This window comes from Vitis riparia, chromosome 13 (assembly GCF_004353265.1).
Source record: "Vitis riparia cultivar Riparia Gloire de Montpellier isolate 1030 chromosome 13, EGFV_Vit.rip_1.0, whole genome shotgun sequence".
NCBI lineage: Eukaryota > Viridiplantae > Streptophyta > Magnoliopsida > Vitales > Vitaceae > Vitis > Vitis riparia.
This window is the reverse complement of record NC_048443.1, coordinates 11005543-11032427: the sequence shown is the minus strand read 5'-3', so window position 1 is coordinate 11032427 and position 26885 is coordinate 11005543. Positions and strand designations below refer to the sequence as shown.

The following is a 26885-nucleotide window of genomic DNA, read 5'->3' as shown; positions in this document are numbered from 1 at the left end:
AGTCCCATCTTCCTTAAACTCCAATAGTAAGTTTCCTTGCAAAAACATGAAATTTTTGAAGTTAAATAATTGAATGAACGGATAAGCAAGTAAATAAATTAGGAAACGGTAAAAATAAATAAATAAATAAATAAAAATAAATAATAAATAAGTTAAGGAAAATAATATAAAGAGGAAGATAACCAATAAAAAGTGAATGATAATCATAAAATTAAAACTAAAAAAAAATAAAATAAAAAAAAAATAAAATAAAATAAAAATAAAATAAAAATAAACCAATAAACAAAAGCCGAGCCCAAAAGCCATGTAACCATGCAAGTCATACAAGTCACGCTAAAAATGTCCAAATAGGCCAAGTGTGCCTAAACGGCCTATGATGAGACTAAGTGGGCCTAGGGTGGTGCCTAATGGGCCAAGTGTGTCTAAAAGCTATCCTAAAAAAAAACAAGAAAAGCCTAAGTCTAAGTTAGGGCTGCCAAGGGTCACAATAAGGGATCAAATAATCCCTCAACCAAAATCTTCGAGGTGACTCAGAAAAAGGTAAGTGGTATGAGTAGCCATGGGCCACCAACGAACTATTGTGGAGCATTGAAAACGAATTTTAAAGACATGTGCTAAAGGGACAAAATTGAGGGTCTACAGTTACCTTCTCTCTCAATCTAAATACATAGCAGATATTCTTCAACAAGCTCAACTTATAGATAATCAGACTATTGATACTCCTCTGAAGCTTAATGCTCGATATGCCCCTACAAATGGTACTCCTTTTCCTGATCCCAACTTTGTATCGAACCCTGGTTGGTAGCTTATTTTACCTCACTATTATTTATCCAGATATTGTTTATATTGTGCACCTTATCAATTAGTTCGTTGCATTTTCCACTACAATTCATTAAGATGTTGTTTTTCACATTTTGTGCTATCTTTGGGGTACTTTTTGTTAGAGTCTTATCTTTCCTTTGACTTCCTCTTTGGAGCTTTGTGCATACTATGATGCTGATTGGGTTGGTAATCCAATTGATCATAAGTTTATTACTGGTTTTTGCATCTTCTTAGGTGGATCTCTTATTTTGTGGAAGAGTAAAAAATAGAAAGTTGTCTCTCGATCTTCCACTGAGGTTGAGTACCATGCTATAGCAACTACCATAAAGGAGATTGTTTGGTTGCATTGGTTATTAGTAGGTATGTGTGTACCTATTATTACTCCTACTACTCTTTACTACGACAACAAGAGTATCATTCAGATTGCCCGCAATTCAGGTTTTCATGAGCAGATCAAACACATTGATATTGATTGTAATACTACTCGATAAGAACTCTAGTGTGGGACAATTACTTTGTTCTTTGTTTATTCTTTCATGCAGATTGTCGATTTCTTCACAAAGCCTCTAACTATTCAACAATTTCATTTTCTTGTTGGCAAACTCTCGATGTTTCTTGTTGCCACATAGTGAGTTTGAGGGGAGATGTTAGATAGTATTTTAGCTTAGTTATTTCATATTATCAATAAGGGTATGATGGTCTTTTAGCTCTTCTTGTTGGCCTATACAAAGTTTTTTATGTAATCTCTTTCTTAAGCCTTTTGTTAATGAAACCCTTACTTTTTTTTTTCTTTTTCTTCTTCTTTTTTGTCTTTGGAATTCTCACAGTTCAAAGTATTAAAACTCATTTTCTCTATAAAAAAAAAAAAAAAAAAAAAAAAAAACCTCAATAGAATGTTATGGCTTTGGCACATGTGATTAGGGCATTGGAACATGATTAAAGGCAAAAGTAAGAGCAAGTCAAGGATCTACTATAACCTAGGTTCTTTGTCTAGAATACAAATGAACTTAGAATTCTTATCAAATTAAGGATGGTAGGTTAAGCTAATGAAATGAATGAATTAATAATGATGAAAAAAATATAAAAAATAAGTTGGATAAGTTAAAATGTATTCTTCATACAACTAGCCCCTCAAGTTCATTTACATAGCTATTACTTATTTCTACTACCCTCATCCCTAATCTTTAAGTTTATGCATCTTCCTATTCCAACCATAATGTGCTTCATTGATCCTCCCACTTTCTTTCAAGGTTTCAATCAAATATTCTCTTTCTTTTATTCTCCTTTGACCTTCACTATTAATTTCTTATTTGGTATGAGATCTTGGTTGAGTCTAGCTAATTAATCCCCTTCATAACATTTTGGTCTCCCATTTCATCGATCATGGGTCATCTAGCTATTGCTTATCAACTTCAACATCTACAAATCTTTTCTTAAAAGAGCCCAATAATTGTTTTTCTCAACATCTTTCTTCAAATTTTTCTCATTTTTAATTATAATTTGAAATATTGAGTTTGAAATATCCATTAAATTTATTTGTATTTTTCATTTAACAAATAGAAATGACTTTTCATCTTACCTTTTTCTCCTTCTTTCTAAGGGGTCAAAGAAAGCTTGAGATTTACTTTTCATGTCATAAAAATTATACAAATATGAAACCTATCTAGGCAACTGAGATTGACATATCCGTATTACTTTAATTTAAATCATTTATATATCAAAATTATCCAACTAATTTATTGTTCCCACTTCACTATTCAATTAAAAATCATAATGCAGAAAAAAAGAAAATTAGAAAATAAAAGTATGAGAAAATACCTTAAACCATGAATACCTATATCAAGGAAACCGCTACAAGAGGCCATATGAACCACTTTTAAAAGCTTAATAGAAATACAAATATTTGTCAACCTTGAGTAACAATGCTATAATTGAAGATGGAACTTGGGTTTGGAACTTTGATCTTCCATCGCTTGACTCCTTGACCATGTCATGAACCTATTTTACTTTGTAATGAAATGTATCTAGAACTTATTGAAACAACCATCTTAGCCTCTAAGACACCCACTCATCACAAAAGCAACTTGATCCAAATTAATATACCTCTTTTAAGAGTTTAAGCTTTCAGTTTCAATATCAGTAAGAGATAAGAACTCTTTAATTCTTAAAAGTAAAATCTTAGAAAACCAAATTCTCTCCAAAAAGTTGAATATTTTATCTAAGAGAAAAAAGTTATGTTTGTCTAGGCAGTTTTTTGTTTTAATTTTCAAAGAAACAAAATTATGCCTAAGAACATGTTCAGACAATGTTTTATCATTTTCGGTTTTTAGAAAACTAAGCTCACAAAATTGAAAGGGAAAACACCTATTTAGTGTTTTAAAATTTTTCTTTAAGAAAAGTAAACCGTTTTCTAAAGGATTAAAAACAAAGAAGAAATCAAATCACATAAATGATCTCATAGAACCTACAATATAAAAAGAATATGAATATTATAGATATAAAACAAATATTTTAGTATGTTTTCATTTTGTTAATGACTTTTTTGTCCATAAAAGACATGCTTTTCTCTCACATGTTTCTTTTACTTACTTTCATGAATTGTTTTAATAAGTAGAATACAATGTTTGTTGGGTTGAGATACACATGTTTGTCTTATGCTTATGTTTTGAAGCATATGAAAGCATAATCTTTCCATGTTGAGTATGTTTTTTGTGTTCAAATAAGAACTTAAATTGTAATTTTTGTAAGTGTTTGATATGCAGGAAGTCTAGACAAGTTTCTATGTTCATTTCAATACATTGTGGTTTATGTTTGAATCAAACTAATTTTGTAAATATGTGTGTGTGTGTGTGTGTGTGTGTGTGTGTGAGAGAGAGAGAGAGAGAGGTTAGAAAGTGAGGGAGAGAAAAAAGTGTTTCCCAAGAAAAAAAAAAAAAGCTACTTTGGTTAAATAAAAAATTAATATTAATAAACCAAGTATGAAAACCATCATAGGTAAGAGAAGGGAAATCCCCTAAGGATAGAAAGGACCATTTCAGCCATTAAAAAATATTTTTTAAAATCTAAGTGTAAAAGTCATTATCACTATAAAAAAAAAAAAAAAAAACAAAAACAAACATCTAAAGGAAAATGTTAAAAGAACCTAAGGATTAGGTTCATGTGCTTGTTAAATAAAAATCAGCACATTGTAAAGGTAGTAACTTGAATTTAAATAGCTTGTCTCATAGGGTGGCTAAGCCCTCAATGTGAGAGTTATAGGTTTGCCAAACTCATATTTGACAAGAATTTCACACCTATTTCCCACCATTCTTATAATCACCCCAAGTGCATGTATAAAAAAGTGGACAAAAAAAAGCATACCTAGCTTTGTTTTGTTTTTTGTTTTTTACTTTTTTTTTAATCATGAATTTTTTTTTTTACAACTCTTAAAATAGTTCTATTAAGTCATCCTTCCACCTTCAACACCAATGTCATGGGAGGTAACATCTTTTCATCACAATATGTTTCCATTAGAAAAGCTTACTATCTCCACATATAAAGATATGCTAATATGAAGTACAGTACAATGAGGAAAATATCAAACATATATCAAGCAATAGTAAATAGCATACTTGACAAAATTAACTTTGAATGATTCTTTTGTTAAACCCTTAACTTTTGTAATAAGATAGAAATCGATTGAGGTAAAAAGAAGTAAAGAGTTTCAATAATCCTGCAATTGTTTAAAAGAGTACAACAACATAAAATTAAGCAGCATATTATTCTATTTACGAGTATGCATATTATGGATGCTTCACTAGAATGTTGAATAGTTTTTTTACTTTTTTTTTCTTTTACAAAAATATAAGACACCAATGATGTTTGATTTGATGTTTTTAGAAAATACAGTGTTTTCAAGGGGTAATAAATTAGTGTTCTCTAGAGGTCTTGTAAAAACTATTTTTAAAATTATTATGACATGGAGAAAATGAAGGCTTTTCAACGGTTGATGATGTTATAAATGAAGATATTAAAGTCCAAAACCCAATGTTATTATCTCCAATTAAGAGAGAGAGTTTGAGAAGAGATAAAAAGTTTTAAACAATTTAAATTATCTTATGCCTTAATTATCTATTATTTGAAAGCATTGATCAAAATGTTTGAGTTAGATTAAGAGTATAGTAGTTGTTGAATATTTTATAAATATTATACGATATGATATAGGATATGCTAGAATGAAAAAAAATTCAATCTTTCTTTTATAATTTTTAAAATACACTCATTCATCCCCCTCTAAGTGTTACCCTACTGGACAACATTATTTCAATTAACATCAGAGAATGATAAAAATCAAATTTTTATAGATCCTACAAGTCTAATATGGAACAACCAAGGTTTGGAGCTCCCCTAAACAGTCCACTATGCTTTGATGAGAGTAACTATCCCATTGGAAGGCTCAAATGAAATTTTTTCTAAAAATACAAGGAGAAAAAGTCTAGAATTCAATAGAATATGGAGCCCCATTGAAGCTTGGTCTGAATGGTAAATCTACTAGTGAATTTAAATCCAAACAAGAATGGGACAAATTAAATAATGAAGGAAGTAAGGCCAATGTTGAGGCTCTCATTAACATATTTAACGGGGTATGTCCTAACAAATTTCACAAGATAGCAAATTGTACATATGCTAAGGAAGCCTAAGACATTCTCTAGGTTACTCATGAAGGCACTTCTATTGTGAAGTTATCTAAATTACAAATGCTTACTTCCAAACTTGAAAGCCTTAAAATGCAAAAAATAAAAAAAAAAAAAAATCAGAATTTCTCTTCCTTTTATTCAAAATTGAGTGACATTGCAAACTTCTCTTTTAACCTAAGAAAACAAATCCCTAATTCTAAAGTGGTAAGAAAAATCTTTAAGATCCTTTCCAAAGAAATTTAGGTTTAAGGTCATTATTATAGAGGAAAGTAAGGACATTGATTATATGAGAGTTGATGAACTTGTTGGTTATATTCAGAACTTCCTAATTCTCAAAGTCCTAAAGAGTCCACTTTTAAGGCCTCTAAGAATGAAGAAAAAGAAATTGAAAATCCTAATGATTTAACTAAAGATAAACTTGCTTATATGGCTAAACAAATTAAGCAGGCCATGAGACTAAGAAGAAGATCTAATAAAAATCAAGACTTTGGAAAGGGAAAACAAATGAATAAATATTTTAAAGAAAATGAGAAAGGATTCTCCAATGGTAAAGAGATAGATTGTTTTAATTATGGAGGTTTAGGACATTTTGCTACTAATTGTCCTAACCCCAAGGACATTAAGAAATCCATGTAAGCTACTTGGAGTGACACAGATTCTAAAGAAAGTGACTCCACAACTTCTAAAGATGTAAAGTATGAGTAGAATGATTATTTAGCTTTTATTGTATTTGTTAAGTGCATGATAGTGATAGTGAGTGTGAATATACTATTGAAAAGAATTATGCTTATCTTGATAATCTTGCTGGTGAACATCAAAATTTGATTGAAAAATATTTGAGAAATCATGGTATTCTTGATGCTCACAAAGCTAAAATTGAATTGCTTGATAAAAAGAAGGCTAATCATCTTAAGAAAATATGATTTCTTAAGTTTGAACATTATTCTCTTCTTTAGAAAAAGAAAGTTATAACCCAAGAAATTGGGAAAATTATTCTCCTAAGACATGTGTGAAGTGATGAACAAAAAGGTAGAAATCATTTTCATAAGGCATAGAATAGTGGATAATTGTTATGCAACCATCTTCTTTCTTGATTAAACTAGAAATGGTGAATCTAATCTCTATGCTTTTCAAAGACACATTTGTTGAGTATTTTTAGAATCACTAAATTAAAGCCATGATATGGCCTTGCTAGGAAGGCCTCTTAGAAAGACTGAAACCAAAAATGGTTTCCATTGAGAAGGTAAAGAATTCTCTCTTTTAATGAAGTCATATGGACAACTGTCCCTTTTTGTACCTTTTATACTCATGCAAAATGATGTTTTCCTGTCTCTTGTACCTTTGGAAGTCAGACTCCAACATTGAGGCATCTTACATGATATAAATGTAGCACCTAGATCATGTTTGATGGAAATTCTAATACTTCTCTAGTTTGTAGTAGGGCTAAATTTGATATCATTGAGTTGTGGCATAGGAGGCTAGGTCACATAAACTATAGAGATTTAGTTCACATAGCTAACAAAAACCTAGTTAGAGGCATCCCCAAATTGAGTGGTCAACCCAAATCTATTTATGATGAATGCATGAAAGGTAAACAAGTGAAAAGTACACACAAAAAGATTCAAGGGATTAACATTACTAAGCCTTTAGACTTTCTCCATGTGAACCTCATGGGTTCCATGTGCATTGAAAGTAAAGGTAGGAAAAGATACGCCCTTGTGGTAGTTGATGATTTTTTCAAGTATTCCTTTGTTTGTTTTCTTAGGGAAAAATCTAAAACCATTGAGCACTTGAAGTCCTTATGCAATAGAATTCAAGTGGAAATAGGTCATCCAATCATTACGATTAGAGTGATAAAGAGGAGAGAATTTGACAATATAGATGTTAATCTCTTTTGTAACTCAAAGGGAATTAAACAAGAATAACCAGTTCCTCGAACTCCTCAACAAAATTGAGTAGTTGAAAGAAAGAATTGAATCCTTCAAGAAATGGCCAGAGTCATGCTTCACATGTATGATACCCCTATTTTCATTTTTTGGCTAAAGCCATTAATACTACTTGTTACATTGCCAATAGGGTTTTTCTTAAGTCTCACTAGAGAAAACTTCCAATGAATTGTGGACTAGGAGAAAACCTAACCTTAAGTATTTTAGGACATATAGCAGTGCGTTTTATATTCCCATGAATGGATAGAACCTAGGAATGTTTGATTTAAAATCTGATTTAGGTATCTTCCTAGTTATTCTAATAAGAGTAAAGCATATAAGGATTATAATCAAAATTCTAAAGTTATCCAAGAATCCTAAAATGTGATGGTTAATGATATAGGGTATGATTTTTGGGATTAAACTCCTAAAATCAAGACATGATGTAACAAAGTAAGACTTAACTATCCCCCTGCTATCCCTCTGGTGTATTGACATTGATTTGAGCATTCAACACATGTATCTTACATTGTACCTGACTTATGTGCATTAGGAGTCTCATAGAAGATACAAGTTGTGGGTTCCTTGTAAGTAGATAAGTTGTCCACAATCGGTTCATGGATTTGGGCAATCCAGTAGAGAATGTAGTGCATCACCTCCTAATTGGAGGGATAGTTTGTCTTGACCATCGAGATAGGTTTCCTATGGGGAGTACACTAGTGTATATGATGCACATTGGACAGAACCTATAGTGAATCATGACGCAAGGCTATCAATTATCATGATTCATTAAGCTACTATACTACATGGACTCTCAACCTTTAGAGGATATTGAACCTGTGCAAAAATCAATAGGAGGCTTTGACCTATATGTGAGACCCTTAAGTGGTCATATATCCCTATGGATTGGGTTACTATTGATGGAGGCTGGTGGCAACAAGTATTCTTAATAGAGGCACCATGATATCTCATTGGATTAAGATAGTGTGTTCCTTTGGGTGATCTAAAAGACATGTGATTATGAAATTTGTGGCCATGGTAATTCCTTTAATGGAATTTGACATATGCTCCTTAGAGTTAGAGTATGTCATTTGATCACATAATAAGTGGGATCTATAATTGAAGTATTTGAGAGGTAATATTAATAGGTGATAGCACTACCTTGTTAGACTACGGACTCTAGTTCATGGGGAGTTTGTATGCAATAGATAGCATGTCACAAACTTAAGCACTTGGTGTCTCGTTGTAATATACATAGGGTACTAAAGTACAGGTGACTCTCCATAGGGGGATGTTGAGTCAATTTCAGAATTTGATTATAAGGGAACTAGCACTCTTATGGGTCCTAGTGGTCCCCACTCTGAGCTCATATTCCTTCATGGCTCGATTTATGAGATTTAAATGGGTTTTTAGTTCACTTTTGTGCATAAAAATGTTTTGATAATTACGCAATGTTGCACAGGGATAACTGAGCGGTATCTCTAGACTGAGCTAATTGATTAATTAGGGCTTATATGGTTAATTAATCAATTAGCAACCTTTTTTGGGCTAGATTCAGTGACTTATGCCCATGGTGTCCTTAAGTCATTTATACCCAATAGGAATCCTATAAATACCCTTTTAGGGGTTAAGGCTTCCATGCCTTGCCATTTTCTCCCTACAGTCTAGAGATAAAACCCTAGCCTCCACCCTTGAGATCTCTACCATCTCAATGCCTAGACATAAGGAAGAGTCATTGGGCAAAATATTATGGTGTTTACGAGATCCATTATGACTTTGAAGTTATCTACATCGATTGGAATCGATTCGAGAACATCTGGATCAAATGTATATTGCTTTATTATCTAGGTTTATGATTTTTATGGTATCTATATTGTTTTTTAATACCTAGTTATCCACTCCAATAGATTTAGAGGGCCTAAGACAGATTTGCATGCACCCTATGAGATCTATGGTATGGGAACGAAGTTATTCAAGGTTCCTAACAACTATTATCATAGCTAGGTTAGGTTCTAGCATGTTAGATTTGTTCTAGGGTGTGCTAACTCTGTGTTGTAGGGTTGTTTTATTCATCCCATGACCCTAAGGAATGAATGAATGCAATGTTTTTATTTATTCAATTGAATAAATCAATATATTTGGATTGATTATTTATAATTATGATGCCATCTATGCCTTCTATTTCTCTAGATTGAGTTATACACCCCATAAGGGTTATAAGATTTTTATTTGGTTGTAAAAATCTTTTCTTTTCAACAGATGGGTTGTAAGCTCCATTATAGGAATTTTTATTATTGTAAAAAAAAAAATCATTTTTTGATATCCATTTATGGTGACCCAAGAGAAGAAAAAGAATCTTGAAGGTTTTTTTTGAGATTCTACGGTGGTTAAAAAAGAAAGAAGGATTATTGGAAGATGTTGTTTTGAGATCCATGGTTGCATAGTGATGTCAAATTGAAATCAAAATTGGGACTACCTTCCAGTAGTTTCTTGGGCAACCCATATACGGATTTGCATCTTAGGAAGTCACGAATCTAATGGTTTAAGAGGATTGCAATTCAGAGTTGAAACGAGGGAGATATGGCAATTGAAGTAAGGTTGTGCAAAGTGCATGGCTGCACAGTGACATCAACTTTGAGCCAAAATCGAGACCACTTACACTGAGTTTCCTGGGGTAAACCACCTATGGTTTTGAAGCTTAGGAAGTCAAGAATCAATTGCTTCAAATAGATCGCAATTTGGAGTTGAAATTAGACAATCGAAACAATGTTGCGCAAAGAGGATGCTGTTACGGGATTGCATATGGATCCAATTCCTTTTGATTGTTTGGGCTGAATTTTGGGCTTCTCCTTTTGGGCTTCTCCTTTTGGGCTCACTTTGGTGGAAATTGGGCTTTTTGGGTTTTCTATTTTCATTAACCCTATTTTTGGTTGCAATACTATTTATAGTAATTGGATTTTATCCAAATTTTAATTATCAAATATGCAATAGGATCCCTAATGCCATGGGAAAAACACTATTTATTAAGTTGGAAAAGTGGAAGGAATAAGGAAAATAAAACTTATGAGGATTTTTGAATATGAGAAACAAAAGTTCCTTTCTTGGATAAGGTGCTCTCAATATTATTCAAAATCTCATAAATTGGTAATTTCCTTATTACACAAGAGTTTCCAATTTGAAAATTAAATATTTTAGAAATTTTCATTAGAGATAATTTATCATTAAAAGATTATTACCAAAAGGTTTAGTAATTTGATGGGAATAAATTTCTTTGAAACATTTCCTAGATAAAATATTTGTTAATTGGAATTGTGTATAAAAGGAGAATTTTATGAAAATAGATTTTAAAATTTTGAGAGTGGATATTTGATCAAAATTCATTTTGAAAATTATTCTCATGAAAATTTTAAATTTTTCATGTTCATATTCTCCTATTACACTAGTTTTCCAACTAGGAAATAAATATTTTTAAAAATTTTCAAAATAGATAATTTATTCATCAATGGAATTACTAATGGTTTTAAAATGCTCTTATTTATCTCAAAAAATTAAGTGGAAAAGGGTCATAAGCAAGCCCACGACCTTCATTGTCGAGCCCATCTTGATTTGTGTTCATCACCACCCCCATGGTGGGGTTCTTTACTTGGTGACATTGATAGTTCAAGGACAATGGTTATACACTTGACATTGGATATGAAGTAGTAGAATCGCCCTATGTAGTCCCACTTGCATAGTCCATGGGTCAAATAAAAAGTATGTTGATCTTGCCTTTAGATAACTTTATGGTTAAGGCAGAGAGATCAATCTAAGAGGGTCTCTAACTAGTAATAAGGTCATGACCTACCCCACATAGGCTTTATTCTTATGATACTAGGATACCTTGGAAAAAGGACATGTAGTTTAAGAGCGCTACATTTTTTCTAAATTAATTACCAATTGCCATGAATGTTCAATTATGTCATATGCTTAGTTATATTCTTTTTTACAGGTATCATGTTAATTTTATTATCACTCTCTTTCTCACAATAGGCCAAACACAACTAATCAATTGGATTAATTTTATTCTACATATAGTAACTAATTGTATAGAAGCTAGTTTAGGAAGAGCTACCTATTCCTTATGAACTAACCTAGCAGAAGAAAAGAGTGGTTTATCAAAGTGGTATTAGACGGATCAAAAGACTAAGTGTCTAATACTTGGATTTTTGGGTAATGTGTCGCAACAGCAACACATGTCTATTATTAAAGACTTTGAACACCAATATTCATATGATGTTAAAGACCTTGCCATTTCCTTCAAGACGGCTAAGAGGATTCTTAAAGATTATAGGGTGTTCATATGGAAGTCAGAGGTTCTTCAGGTTATTCTACAAAAAAGAACAACAACAACACCAAATAAAGAAATTTCAAGATAAGGAATAAGAGGGTAAGCTTAGGGGCAAGTAATTCCTTTGTGACCTTTTAGGACACTAGAAAATGAATGTCCAGTTTACCTAAAATAAAAGGGAAAGTATACATCATTTTCTCATTGTTGAATATTTAATGGTGGATTTCACCATTATTGGTGGATAAATTCCAAGCCCACTATTTGTAAGTCCTTATAGGGTATTCAACAAGTGAGAAGGTTCAATGATGGGATTAAACTTCCCTTAGCTTCAAATGCAAGGTTAGTTTGCAGGTTAGTGGGAGGTAATATCTTCTTCTCTTATATGTATTCCTTTATCTTCTTCTCTTATATGTATTCCTTTATCTTCTTCTCTTATATGTATTCCTTTATCTTCTTCTCTTATATGTATTCCTTTATCACTTTGCCAAATAATGAGAATAGTCAAATCTCAAGATTGAACCTAGCACTAATTAAACATTTCGTATCTAGACCTAAGTCATATTAATCTAAATAGGATCCAAAGATTAGTAAAGTGTGGACTCTATGATTTTAGAAGATCTTTGAGTCTACAAATCCTATATAAATGGTAAAATGACTAAGAGGACTAGAGCCAAAGAATATTCAGAGTTAGTGCATACTAACATGTATGGAACTTTTAGTGTCCATCCATAGGGAGGGTATGGGTATTTCATCACTTCTAGGTTTGGATATGTACATAGGAAATCTGATGCCTTGGATACATTCATTGAATTTATGGCGAGATCGGATAACCTATTAGGTATACATACCAAGTCACTTCAATTAAATCAAGGTGATATGTCTACTAAGTTTGATTCTTTACACTGGAGTATGGGATTATTTCCTAGTTATGTTCACCAAGGCCTATATTGCAAAATGGAGAAGTGGAAAAAAGATATCAAACTTAGATGGACATAGTGAGATCGTGAATAGGTTTCTCATATTTTTCCCAGATTATTTTGGGGATATGTCTTATAAATTGTGTAATACCCTTTTTTAAGAGGTACATCAGTTTATAAGATATCTAAGAGTATTTTTGGGTTATCATCTTTATAGTTAGGATCATTAGAAGATATTTGTTAACACAAATGTCAAAATTTTTATGAAGACTATATGATAAGAAAGAAGACAAAGAGTGATATAGATTAGAGGATATATTAGAAGATAGTCCCACATTTCATTGGATACTATGGATCCAAAGGGTTAAAGGCATACCATTCTTATGATTTCTAGTACACCAATGCCTCGTCGTAGTGGAAGGTTTATATCCCAAAGATTATGATAAAGCAATGAGCATTATTTTTGCTCACTTAAGGCAACGAACTATGAAGAGGTAGTTAGAATCTTTGTATTCTAACATAGCTTGGGTTTCTATAGAAGCACCTAAAGGGATAAAACCCATAGGTGTAAGTTGGTCTACAAGAGGAACACAGGAGTAGATGGAAAGCTTAAGTTTTATATGTCTAAGAGTATAGTATGAAACTTTGTTTCAACTATGAAAAACCTTTTCAACAATGGTCATACTCAAATTCATCAAATTACTCTTATCTATTATAGTATGTCTCACTTATAAGATATAACAACCAAACATTTTCATAACAAAGGGCCTTTTGTGTATAAGAAGGCACAGGAAAGTGTGGTGATGCTCTAAGATCTTGCAGGTAGAAGACAATGTACTCATTGGATTTGATGTAGGAATATTATCATTAGTCAAGATCTGGTAGTCTACTCATTTCTAGAAGAAAATATAGAGGAAGACACAATATATTCTTGGGGTTAAGGTCTTTTAGGACTGCAAGAAAAGGAAAATAGCACCATGTCACTTACATTGATAAGCATTTGGTCAAGTACATGATGCAAAACTCTAAGAGGGGTTTGTTACCCTTTGGGTTTGGGGTTGTCTTTCTTATGATCAATGTTCTTAGACGTCCATGGGGAGAGATCGCATTAAGGCTGTATTCTATGACTATGCAATGGATAATCTTAAGTATGTGATGCTATGTGCTAGACTAGATATTGGCTTTGTTGTAGGAATAATGAGTGGATATTAGTCTATTTCCTTATTAGAGCTTTGGGTGGATGTCAAGCATTTACTCAAGTATCTTTAGAGAATGAGAGATTATATACTTGTGAGTCTTTGCGATGAGTTCGTACTTTTTTCATATTGGGAATTGGACATTCAGTCTAATGAGAACTCTCGTAGGTCTACCCCTAGGTATGTATACGCTTTAAGTAGATTTTGTTGCTTCTATAGCAACAAAAGAAGCTTTTTGGCTTATGGGTAGTTCCCTTGGCTATATCATCTAAGATACTATTATGTGATAATAGTGGGACGGTGACATAGTCTAAAGAACTAAAGTACCACTAGAAGAGGAAACACATAGAGAGTAAGTGATACCTTATTTTGAGATAGTACATAGAGATGATGTGATTGTGGAGTAGATTCTTTCTACAACACTAGTCTGCTTTTGGGGTTAGTGAGAGTTTGTTGGGATTGAGCCCTTAAAAGCAAGACATAATGTAACAAGGTTAGACTTAACTATCCTTTTGCTATCCATTTGGTGTATTGACATTGATTTGAGCACTCAACCTATGTATCTTATATTGTATATGACTTGTGTGCATTAGGAGTTTCATAGAAGATACATGTCATGGGTTTCTTGTAAGTAGATAAGTTGCCCACAGTCGGTTCATGGATTTGGGCAATCTAGTAGAAACTGTAGTGCATCACCTCTTAATTGGAGGGATGGCTTACCTTGGCCGTTGGGATGGGTTTCCCATGGTGAGTGCACTAGTGTATGTGATGCACATTAGACAGAACCTACGGTGAATCATCACGCAAGGCTATCAATTGTCATGATTCACCAAGCTACTATTCTACATGGACTCTCAACCTTGAGAGAATATTGAGTCTATGCCAAAATCAACATGAGGCTTTAACATATGGGTAAGACCCTAAAGTGGTCATATATCCCTATGGATTAGGTCATTGTTGATAGAGGTTGGTGGCAACAAATATTCTCAATAGAGGCACCATGATATCTCATAAGATTGAGACAATGTGTCCCATTGGGTGATCTAAAGGACATGTGATCATGAAATTTGTGGTCACCGTAATTTCTCTAGTGGAATTTGACATAAGCTCCTTGGAGTTAGAGTATGTCATTTAATCACATAATAAGTAGGATCTGTAACTGAAAGATTTGAGAGGTAATCTTAATAGATGATAACACTACCTTGTTAGATTACGTATACCAGTTCATGGGGAGTCTGCATGCATGGATAATAGGTCACAAGCCCGAGTGCTTGGTCTCTCGTTGTAATATACATAAGGTACCGGAGTGTAGTTGACTCTCTATAGTGAGATGTTAAGTCAATTTCAGAATTTGATATTAAGGGAGCTAGTACTCCTATGAGTCCTAGCGGTCCTCATTCTAAGCTCATATTCCTTAATGGCATGGTTTATGAGGGTTGAATGAGTTTTTAGTTCACTTTTGTGCATTAAGGCGTTTTAGTAATTACGCAAGGTTGCACAAAGATAAGTGGGTGGTATTTTATGGGTTAATTAATCAACTATCAACATTTTTTGAGCTAGATTAAGTGACCCAAGCCCATGGTGAGCTTAAGTTACTTAAGCCTAGTAGGAAGCCTATAAATACCCCTTTAAGGGTTAGGGTTTCCATGTCTTGCCATTTTCTCCCTAAAATTCAGAAATGGAACCCTAGCCTCGACCCTTGAGATCTCCACCATCTCAGTACCTAGACACAAGGAAGAGTCATCGAGAGGAAAATCATGGTGTTTACAAGATCCATTACTACTTTAGAGTTATCTACATCGATTAGAATTGATCTAGGAACATCTGGATCAAAGGTATATGACTTTAGTCTCTAAATCTATGATTTATGTGGTATCTATATTGTTTTTGAATACCTGTTTATTCGTTATGATAGATTTAGAGGGCCTATGATATATTTACATGCACCCTACGCGCTCTAGGGCATGGGAACAAAGTTATCCAAGGTTCCTAACAATGATTAGTAAGTGGTTAAATATGAAAATTTAACCTAAGAATCAACTAAAGATAACCTTAAAAAAATGGATAACTTAGAAAACAACATTGAAAAGTATCCTTGAAAAAGTTATTAACCCCAACAAAGATAAAGAGGCACTTGAAATTGCTCGATCGGGTGAAGTAGGAAATAAACCTAAATCCAGAGTACCTAAAAATCACTTATCTCAAATGTAACATAGATAATCCCATGGTTACAAGGAGACAATCAAGACAAAATGAGATAGGCTTTGTTTGTTATACCTTCTAATTAGGGTAAAAGAATGTGGAGAAAGCCTTGGGAGATGAATCTTAGATTACAACACTACAAGAAGAATTAAATCAGTTTGTTAGGAATGATGTATGGTACTTAGCCCCTAAGCCTAAAGACAAAAATGTGATGGGTACAAAGTAGATATTTAAGAATAAACAAAATGAAAATAGGGTAATTATGAGAAACAAAGCTAGGCTAGTAGCCCAAGGATACTCCCATTAAAGAGATTGATTTTGAGAAAACCATCACACCTATTGCTAGGTTAGAACCTATTAGAATCCTCCTAGCCATTGCATGCTCATTGAGGATGAAACATTTTCAAATGGACATCAAGAGTGCTTTTCTAAATGGGATTCTTAGTGAAAAAGTTTATATTGAGCAACCTAAGGCCTTTGAGGATCATCAACTTCTCAATCATGTTTATAGGTTAAAGAAAGCCCTTTATGGATTAAAACAAGCCTCTAGAGCTTAGTATGAGAGGCTTACAACTTATCTTTTAGAAAATAGTTTTGAAAGAGGAAGAGTTGATAGAACTCTATTCATTAACAAGTTTAAAGCTAAATTTTTGGATACTCAAATTTATGTACATGATATCGTTTTTGAAGCCACCTCAAGTGATCTTGCCCTTAACGCTGCCAAGAAGATTAAATATGAATTTGAGATGAGTATGGTACATGAACTCTACTTCTTCCTAGGACTATAGATTAGGCAACTTAAAGATCGTATCATTCTATATTAGTCTAAATAGACTAAGGAGTTAGAGAAGAAATTTGGTCTTGAATCCACCAAACACTTTAGGACACCTATGAGCACGACCATGAAGCTTTTCAAGGACACATCTAGAAAGGATGTTGAGCAAAAGCTTTATTGAAGTATGATAGGGAGTCTATTATATCTCACTGCGAGTCGTCCAGACATCTCATTTTAATGTTGGTGCTTGTGCTAGGTACCAGGCAAACCCCAAAGAGTCACGCTTAACTTTTGTTAAAAGAATCATATGTTACATTAGTGGTACTCTAAACTTTGGGTTATGATATCCTTATGATTCCTCTCTTGATTTGCTGAATATTCCAATGCTATCTGAACCAAAAATGTAAAGGATAGGAAAAATGCTTCTAGCACTTGCTTCTTTGTCAAGGATTGTTTAGTTACATGGCTTAGTAAGAAACAAAATTTGATATCTTCGTCTACTGTTGAAGTAGAATATATCACTGTATGGAGTTGTTGTACTCAAATCCTTTAGATGAAACAAATTCCCAATGATTATGGAGTTGAGAAAGGTATGATGAACATTTTTTGTGACAATGCTAGTGTTATTAATATTTCCAAAAATCCTATTCTTCATTCCCACAATAAGCACATTGAAATATTTCATAACTTTATTAAGGATTTAGTTGAAAATAAGGTCATCTCTCTAGAGTTTGTCCTAACTGAACAACAATTGGAAAACATATTCAACAAACCCTTGGATCCTCTTAGGTTTGAATTCTTTAGGAAATCTTTGGGCAGATGCCTAATTGATCTATGCCATAGAGTTGGGGCTTAAAGGTTATGTTCTTTATCGCTTCTTTCCTTTATTCCTTTGGCCTTTACCATATCTTCTTTGGGCATTTGATTATTTATGTTTACTTGTTTTATTAGCATGATTTGTAACATCTCAAGTGTTTGTTAATTAATCACTTTTAAGATACAAGATTCTTGATAAACAAACATCTTTGTATAGTAGGAAATCAACAAAAGTTACACTTGTAATTGATTAAAAGGGAACGTCTTAAGTTTAGCTAATAAAGTAGATTTTAGCTTCTTTGGAATAATCAAATGTCATTCCTATATCTTTTGTTCGACCAAAATCAATATTATTGTTTCGGAAGTGAGTTAACGTGATACTGATTTATTGGCTAAGATGAATTCATATATATATATATATATATATATATATATATATATATTCATGGTTGCATTTGTATCCACTTTGGGGGTGTTTCCAAATGTTGCAAGTGAGCAGCATATGTAAGGAAAAAAATATATGAGATCATGGTGTACAATGTCTCCACTTAGAAAAAAAATGATATCTAATTAAGGGGGAATTAAGTTGTGTTGTATGCAGATCAACGATGTCGTATTAAACAGAAATATGATGATCTTAGAACAAATTGACTAGATGTGTTTTTAATTTGATTGGGAATGACTTGATTCCTTATCAGAATTCAATCTCAAAATATAGAACTAGACAGTAAGCTATTGTCCCTTGAACATCAATGTTTATGTTTCTATGTTGATCTTCTTATACTCTAATTTTTATACATTGAGTTTCTAAACTAAGATCGGGACTAATTCTACTCTTTAGATTTGGAATATCATTCTTGTTCTAGTTAACCTATATTATCTGAGCATTCTACTTGTTTTATTACTTTTTTATTCTAATTTTCCACGTTTTGTAATTTAAATTTTGCCAAAGTTAATTAGTTAACTTGCTTCCAAAGTTCCTTCTTGTGTTTTACTTTTGTTCCTTAGTTGTTTAGTTAGTGTTCCATTTCTTTCCTAGTGCTTTCTATACTACTTCGATCACTTGAGCACTCTTCAAGAGCTAGTTCCACCACTCAAATGGTTGTGCTCAAGCGACCATAAATTGTATCCGGTGGTGCTTCACGCGGTCTCATTGCCCAAGCATTCTTTAAGTTGTTTCCAACATCACTTCCAACATTCGCACCACTTGAGCACTAATCCTACATCCAATGTCCTGAGCGGCTATTTAAAGTTTTTCAGCTTGCATTTTGAATTCATTTTCTCCTCTTAGCTATTTCAAGCATTCTAGGTTGTTGCTTTGTTCTTTCTAGCTTTGTTTCATGTCATTTCTATTGTTTTGTTTGCATAGTATTGTTGAAGACTTCGTTTTAAGTATTTCTAGCTATTTAGTTTTCATTAGATTTTTTTTCTTAAGTTTTTGTAGCTGTCACTTCTTTTTTATTGCCAGACGTCGTCATCACAAGGAGGTTACTCCTACCACATCTCCAAAGTACGTTCATGGCTTTCTTTTGTAAGGTTTATTCAACCTAGATGGCCTTTCCTTAGAGTGTTTTCACTCCGAAAAGGCTTATGATCATTACTGCTCTAGTCTTACGGGTCATAGAGTAGAGGTAGAGCACCTCATTAATCTTAGGGCTTTCCAGGACACTCCTCTCCCCACTCTTGTTCATGCTTAAGGGTGGGAAACCTTGCGAGACTTCGTATCCCACTATGTTCAAATGTTCTATGCAAACATCCACTCAATCTTTGGATATATGTACTTCATTTTCCTATATTTGTATCCAAAACCTGTTTTTATATTATATATACCTCTCTTATGTTTTTTCCTGTTTATATTACTTTGTCTATTTTGTGACAAAAAGAAGGAATTACATGCTACATACAAGGAACATGATATATAGGGGGAGTATTTACTTTTTGAGATGGAGTGTTTATAATTTTGAAATATTGGGGGGAATTAACTTTAAGATATTGGGAGAAACCAAATTACTTGTTGGTTACATATTTCAAAAGTTCAAGAAAGAATACGAATTTTTCATGTGATAAATCTTTAATATTCTTTCAAACTTCTTTGAATCATAATATACATAGGAAGCTTTATTTCATGATCCTCATTGCATATATTCTAGTTGGTGAAAGCACTTGGTGCTTTTCTCTTGACCAACTACTACTTGCAAAGTTTTTCCTATGTTTGGTTGATTTGCATGTAATCAAGTGTGTTTCTCTTTGGATTTTGCACATTGATCTCCTTATTATCATGTTTTGCTTCCTTAATGATATTTTATGTCACACAATGCTTTACACTTGGTATAGTTGTTTTTTGTGCGTGCAAGTTACAAGTTCGGGAGAACAAGTCTACATTCTAATGCGATTTTTGTCTTTTCTTGTGTTGTTTTTAGATGAATGTATTTGAGTGTTATGTAAACTCCATTATGAGAGTTTGGAGGGATTTATGTAACGATGTTTTGTCAAAAAAATTTCAAAATGGGAGATTGTTAGGACAATGAGTCTACATTGAATATTCAAGGTTGTTGTTTGCTCAACCGAAAAGTTATAGATAAGTCTAAAAAGGTTTAGCTTATAGCAAGTTAGGTGTTTAAAGAATTAAGGAAGATTGGTATTCTTTTTTAACTACAATGCTAATGTATTGGTTTGGAAAAATAGGGGATGCTTGAGCAATGAAAGCAGTGGTCAAGTGTTTATCCAACACTCAAGCGGCTAAGGTGCTTAAGTGGTGGGTAAGCGCACTCTAGCGCTCATCCCGAATCTGTTAGAATATGGCAAATATTCTTTTGGAAATTCACGAATATTGTATTTGGACAATTCGAGATACCGATCTCCTAAGGCCTAAAGGCCTATATAAAACCTTCTTTAACCCATTTAGAGTTGGACACTTACAAAGGGATTCAACCTAACTTGCTCTATCATTCCTAATCTATCAAAAATGATTAAAGTATCGAATCTAAGGTTGTTGGAAGACATGCATCCATTCAGTGAGGCTGAGGAAAATTCACTTAAGCAATTAAAGATTGTTGCACCACAAACATGGATCAAGTTGTATGTTCTAGAGAATAAGTCTTTAGGGCAAAGTAGTCAAGTAATTTGGTGTGACTTGATCTCATATAGTGGGTTTAGATTTAAGGTCTTAGACCTAGTGGTTTTTTTATCTCCATAATTAGTTTGAGAGTTTTCCACATAAAAAAATCTTGTGTTCCTTGCATATTGATTTGATTTTGGATATTTTGTTTATCCCAAATATCTCATAAATTAATTTGTAGTATAATTTTTAAAATACACACATTCACTCCCCATCCCTCCCCCCCTTCTTCCTCCCTCTCTGGGTGTTACCCTACTTGGTATCACTTTCCCAACCCGTCTTAGCTTAATTTCATCTTAATCCTTCAAGATAGCATGTTGCCCACATTTTTAGACATGTCCTAAGCCACCAAAGGATCCCCCACCTTATTTTGATACCTCCACATGACATACTACTTAGGAAAACAATCTTTTTTAGCTAATGAAGAGGACTTGGAGGCCCCTTGGAAATGATCTCTTCTATAATCCATTGGGCACTATTGTTGGAATTTGAATCTTTGTAATGTTTTGCATATTTTAAGAGTTCCATAATGCATCAAATACTTTTATCCTGATTTTATTTGCATCAAGTTTCATAATCTAGTTTTCTATTAACTTTGAAGCTTAATATCATATATCAATGGTTATTGAATCATGCTTTATTTTTTGTTCTAGTTTTGGTACTAAGTTTATATCTTTCAACTACTTGTTTAGGCTAAAAAGGAGATTTTTTGGACCTCTCTTTTGCCTATAAAATCACCCTTAAACCTAAGTGATTTAGTAATGAACTTGGCTTATGAATTGAATGTCTAGGTAATCTCAACTATAGTGAGTCAATTGAAGGTCATTTCATAGAAAGAAAGGAACCAATAGATCCTCCAATCATTAGCTATTTTGCAATAGTTTTTTAATTCATTTTTACTATTTTGCACTAGTCTTATTTTCAGCCTTGTTAACCCAAGCTTCTTACCCGTTTTCAACAAAATTCATTCTCCTCATATGCAAGCTTCTTCCATGTTTTCAACAAAATTCATTATCCTTTTTTCGAACGATTGAGCTAAAGAGTTTTTCTTAAAAAAATTCATTCACATTTCAAATCTTTCCATTTCTCCTATACCACTATGATCATCAATCTCCTTGTGATTTGACACTCAATTTATCGGAAAATTGAAACTACAACTAACTCCCTCTATTTAGGGATACTATGCTTTGACGTACACATTTGGGAGAAATATTTATGAACAATTTTAAAAAAAAAATTAATGACTATGGCATATCAAATTAATGCAAAACTATTTGCAATACATAATTCTTACTCTTGATGGAAATCATGAACCAAATAGCAGAGTGGTTGTACCATGCTATCAAAATAAGTTTTTTAATCAAAGAGTCTTATTATTCTCAATGTCATTAAGTCATATTAGAACATAAAGTTTGTAAATGCACATTTCACTCTATTGCCCATTTCAATAATCTCACCATGAATATTATCACTTTTGCCTCATATGTCAATCATTGATATAGTTGTAGTCAAAAGCGTATTCTGCATTTGAAATTATATAAAATTAACACAACCATGTCGATCATAGCTGACCATTAATATAATGATTCATTGGATTATTTGTCTTGTGTAAAAGGACTTCAATCTATGTTATTTTACTTGAAAGAAAAATACACAATTATCTATGTGTTTAACAGCAAGCAACAATGGCACCAATGAAACTCTTATTAGGATTCATATATATTAAGAAGCTAATTTAAACCAATGCTAGACTCCTGGAGTCAAAAACACAAATATATATATATATATATATATATATATATATATATATATACAAAATAAAAGACAAAATAATAATAACAACAATAATAATAATAAGTATTCTAGAGCATATCATCCATGAAATAGTGAAAGTTATTTGGATTATTTAATAACATCAAATGACTTATAGATAATGAGCAAATTAGCAATCAAGTCCAACCTACCATTTGATAAGTGAGACTATTTAATTTGTTAGGTCTATATAGTATCATCTTTCAAACACATGCCTTATAGATAATGAGCAAAGTAACAGTCAAGTCCAACTTACCATTTCGTAAGAGAGACTATTTAATTTTTTGGGTCTATTTAGTATTATCTTTCGCACACCTGGGCTTTCTTCAAAAAGAACCTGCCAATGATGATTTGCATGAATTAAAAGCAATCAACACCAAATAAAATAAATGTAAGTTTGTCAAGTGAAAACCAGCCTCCATGTATACCGCACCTTTCACCTACCCATTGATAAGAGATTTTTTGTGTAAGAGAAAACTTGTTCACCTTAATTTTCTTTCTAATGTGATATGTAGAACATGCATACACTTATTGAGTGTTATATGGTGTATATACTATAATCCCATTTATCCTTTCTCAAGTAAAGTCGTGTTTATAAAGTAATACTCATTTTTATTACTTCTTGAAAAAAAAAAAGATATTAGCATAGAAGTATGAAAAAAATACAAAGAGAATATATTTGATAAACTAATCATTTTCTCATCTTTGCATTAACTGCTAGGAGATATTCACCACTCTAAAATCAAACTTACAAGTTTTAAACCCTAGACTTGTTAAAATAACTAGGCCAAGTAGTTATTAGTATTGTTATTACTACTATCACTATCAGTATTGTTATTATCACTATCACTATTATTGGCTAATTAATGTAACGTGGGAAAGGATAAGAGTTTAATAATTGTAGTAATTCTTTATATTAAAAAAATTAATAATTTCACTAATAAATGTTAGAATGGTGACTTGAAAGCAACATAGATAACTATTTAAAAAGCAAAACATCATTTACAAAAACTTATTACAAACTATGGGAGATTGGCCTATTGATTTTTGGTTTAATTAAGAGTTTGATATATATATATTACAAAGTATGGGAGATTGGCCTATTGATTTTTGGTTCAATTGATTTTTGTGCCATGAGGATTATGATGTATATGTTAAGAGTCTCTATCCTACAAGGATTATGAATTGGTTTTGTCAACGCATGGAGTTCTATAAACAAATCTAAGTCCTTTGATCAGAGTGTGTAAGAATGACTTTAACTAGAGTTGTTAGAGTGACTTCAGTTAATCTTTGTGATTTTAGCCAATCTTAGTGGCTTTAGCCAATTTGTGTGGAGAAAGCTCTCTCAATTTGATTTTGTAATTTTGATTGGAAGATTAGTGAATTGATCATCATTGCCCAGGAAATGTAGGTAAAGACATTCTTATCGAACTTGGTAAATATTATGTCTCGTTTTTTATGCCTATTGCTCTTGTTATTTATCTTTATATTATAGGATAATTTAATTTGTATTTTATTTTGCACTTTTGACGTCTTGGGATTAGGCTAAATCATGCACAACAAATGGTATTAGAGCATTGATTCTATCTAGGGTTAGTTCAGGGCTATTTGTTATTGCACTAGCTAAAAGAAAATGGTAGAGACTTTGTTGGTTAAAACAACGATTATTAATGCAAAATTTACAATAGAGAAATTTGGTAGAACTAATAATTTTAGAATAAACAAGAATTAATCAGTAGGTTTATAGTTTCATTCGCTTCTCACTAAAGCTTAGAAGTGCTCCGTTATGAAGGAGACATCTGCAAAATTTTGTGGAAGACGTTGGAGGACAAGCAGATGACAAAGAGTCTAAAAAATTGACTCTATTTGAAGAGAAAAACATTTTTGCTTTCTATATCAACCAGGTATTTCTATGAATGATCATATACTTGCATTTGATAAAATCATAGTAGATTTGTTGAATTTAGATGAGAACATTAAAAATGGTAAAAAGACCTTATTGTTATTGAATTTGTTTCCTATTTCCTAATGAGTATGAACATCTCACCACCACCTTAATTTGTGCTAAGGATACGATAACTTTTGATGTCATGCCTTCTGCTTTGTGAAGCTTTGAATATAGGAAGGAGGACCAAAGGAATCATAAAGATATGTTAGTAGAAGCTTTAATAGTGAGTGATTGATCTCAAAGTTGGAAACAAAGAAGATAATTCTCAATCTAAAGGCAAACCTATAGAAGATGAATATGCCTTTTTTCATGAAAAAGAGCACTGAAAGAAGGATTGTCCTAAGCTATAGAAGAAGAATAAAAATGAGATAGTCTCTTATGTTTGTGTGGCTAAGTTTTGAGATGATGAGTCAAACTTTGCTTTGGTTGACTTATCCTTTGTTTATAACTTAGATGAATGGACTTTTTATACTAGATACACTTATCACATATGTCCTTACCAAAAGTGGTTTTTTTGCTTTGAAAAACTAAAAAGTAGAATTGTTTACATGGGTAATGATAGGATCATCTAGTTGAAGACCCATGATGGATCAACTAAAACTTTGACAGTTATTTGATATGTTCCTAGTATGAAGAAGTGTCTCATCTCATTGGGAATATTAGAATCAATGGGTTTCATTTTTACTATAAAAAATGAAATTTTGAAAGTTATGTCAGGTTAACTTGTGGTTATGCAAGGAACAAAGAAAAATAATTTGTACTACTTTCAAGGGAGTACAATTGTCAAATTAGTGGCTACATAAAAAATAATGAAGGAGATGCTTCAAATCAAGCACTTCCTTACCAACAAGATTCAATCATTATTAGTAGACCAAGAAGAGAGATTTGCATGCCTACTTGATTCATTGATGTGGTGGCATATGTACTTTCAATAATAAAGAGTAATGTATCTTCTTTTTTCTAATAATATACAGTGATGTTACTTATTACTAGTTGGAAGTGGTTAATAATTTGCAAATTTGAACACTTTGGGGCATATGACTCCTAAAGGCCCATTTAAGGAATCCTTTTGCCACAAAGATTATGATATGACAATTTGTTATAGGTTAGGAGTCCTTGTCTCACAAGGATTATGAATTGGTCTTGTCAAGGCTTAGGGTCCTATAAATAATTGGAGTCCTTCAGTTAGAAAGTGTGAAAATGACTTCAACCAAAGTAGTTAGAGTACTTTAGTCAATCTTTGTGGTTTTAGCCAATCTTAGTAGCTTTAGTCAATTTGTGGAAGAAAACTCTCTTAATTTGATTTTGTAATTTTGATTTAAAGATCAGTGTCTCCTCTTTCATCTCTATTTCTCTTGCTATTTATCTTTATGTTATAAGCTAATTTAGTTTGTATTTTATTTGGTGCCTTTAAAAGTTGTGTGAGATTAGACAAAAGCACAAGGTGACCAAACTAAAGTTTTTTGTTCAAAAATTTATCACATTAAAATTAATTATGTTTTCCCAGTAACATCTTTTTGTTACTACTTAACCATATCGATTGAATGTGTTGATGCACTTGATCTACCTATCTTAGACGAAACAATGATCTAAACAAGAAAGTAAAATTTCTTGTCTTTGATCCTTAATAACATCCCTTTCTATTTTTATTTTTTTTATATAACACTTTCTTAATCTTTAATTTCATCTATTAAAACTCATATAATATGTTTTATTGTAATCAAAAGTGCCAAATATATGAAAAATATAAAATACCATATACAAAAATAAAATCATCAATTAATATAACAATATCTTATATCAAGCCGATCATTATTCTTTCAAATAATAAGACAAGAAATCAGGCTATGTGCCCAACCAAAAGTACAAAGGAAGACAACAAAGTAAACAAGAAAAACCAAAGAAAGTTGCAAACTGCAGGTAGAGATTCACAACCTTATTCATGCAATCAAATTGCCTGATTAATATGCATAATCTCCTTTATATATTCACATTAGTGGATTAAAAAAACCAAAACAGAAAGGCTTCCACTCCAAATGAATTAAAGCTACACCCGATATATAGTGATCAATTAAAAATAAAAATAAAAATAAAAAGAATGTTCATTGTCTGTTTTAAACTAACAATCTGACCCACTTTCAAGACTAAAAGAAACGAGAAAATAATTTAACTTTCTTCCATTTTAGTTTCTTTTTCCATGCAAGCCAAACCCAAGATATCTCTCTCTAGCAACAAAGCTACAGCAAGCATATACACAACAGAAAATACCTGGTCAGTCTCTGGTAAGGACAAGAACCGGGAAGCCATGAGCGATAATGGAAAGGGATGCGAGAGCTGTGCTTAGCAGATGA

The 26885-nt window shown here is 32.3% G+C and overlaps 1 long non-coding RNA gene across 2 annotated transcripts; it reads right to left on the bottom strand.

The window, feature by feature from the left end:
• LOC117928893 lies at nt 1-26885 on the bottom strand. Of its 2 annotated transcripts, none has more exons than XR_004653671.1 (3): nt 26803-26885; nt 22843-22923; nt 1-35 (listed from the first exon to the last, which is right to left on the bottom strand). It is a non-coding gene; the product is annotated as an uncharacterized LOC117928893 (long non-coding RNA). The 2 variants fall into 2 exon arrangements; XR_004653670.1 differs by lacking the exon at nt 1-35 and adding an exon at nt 22231-22295.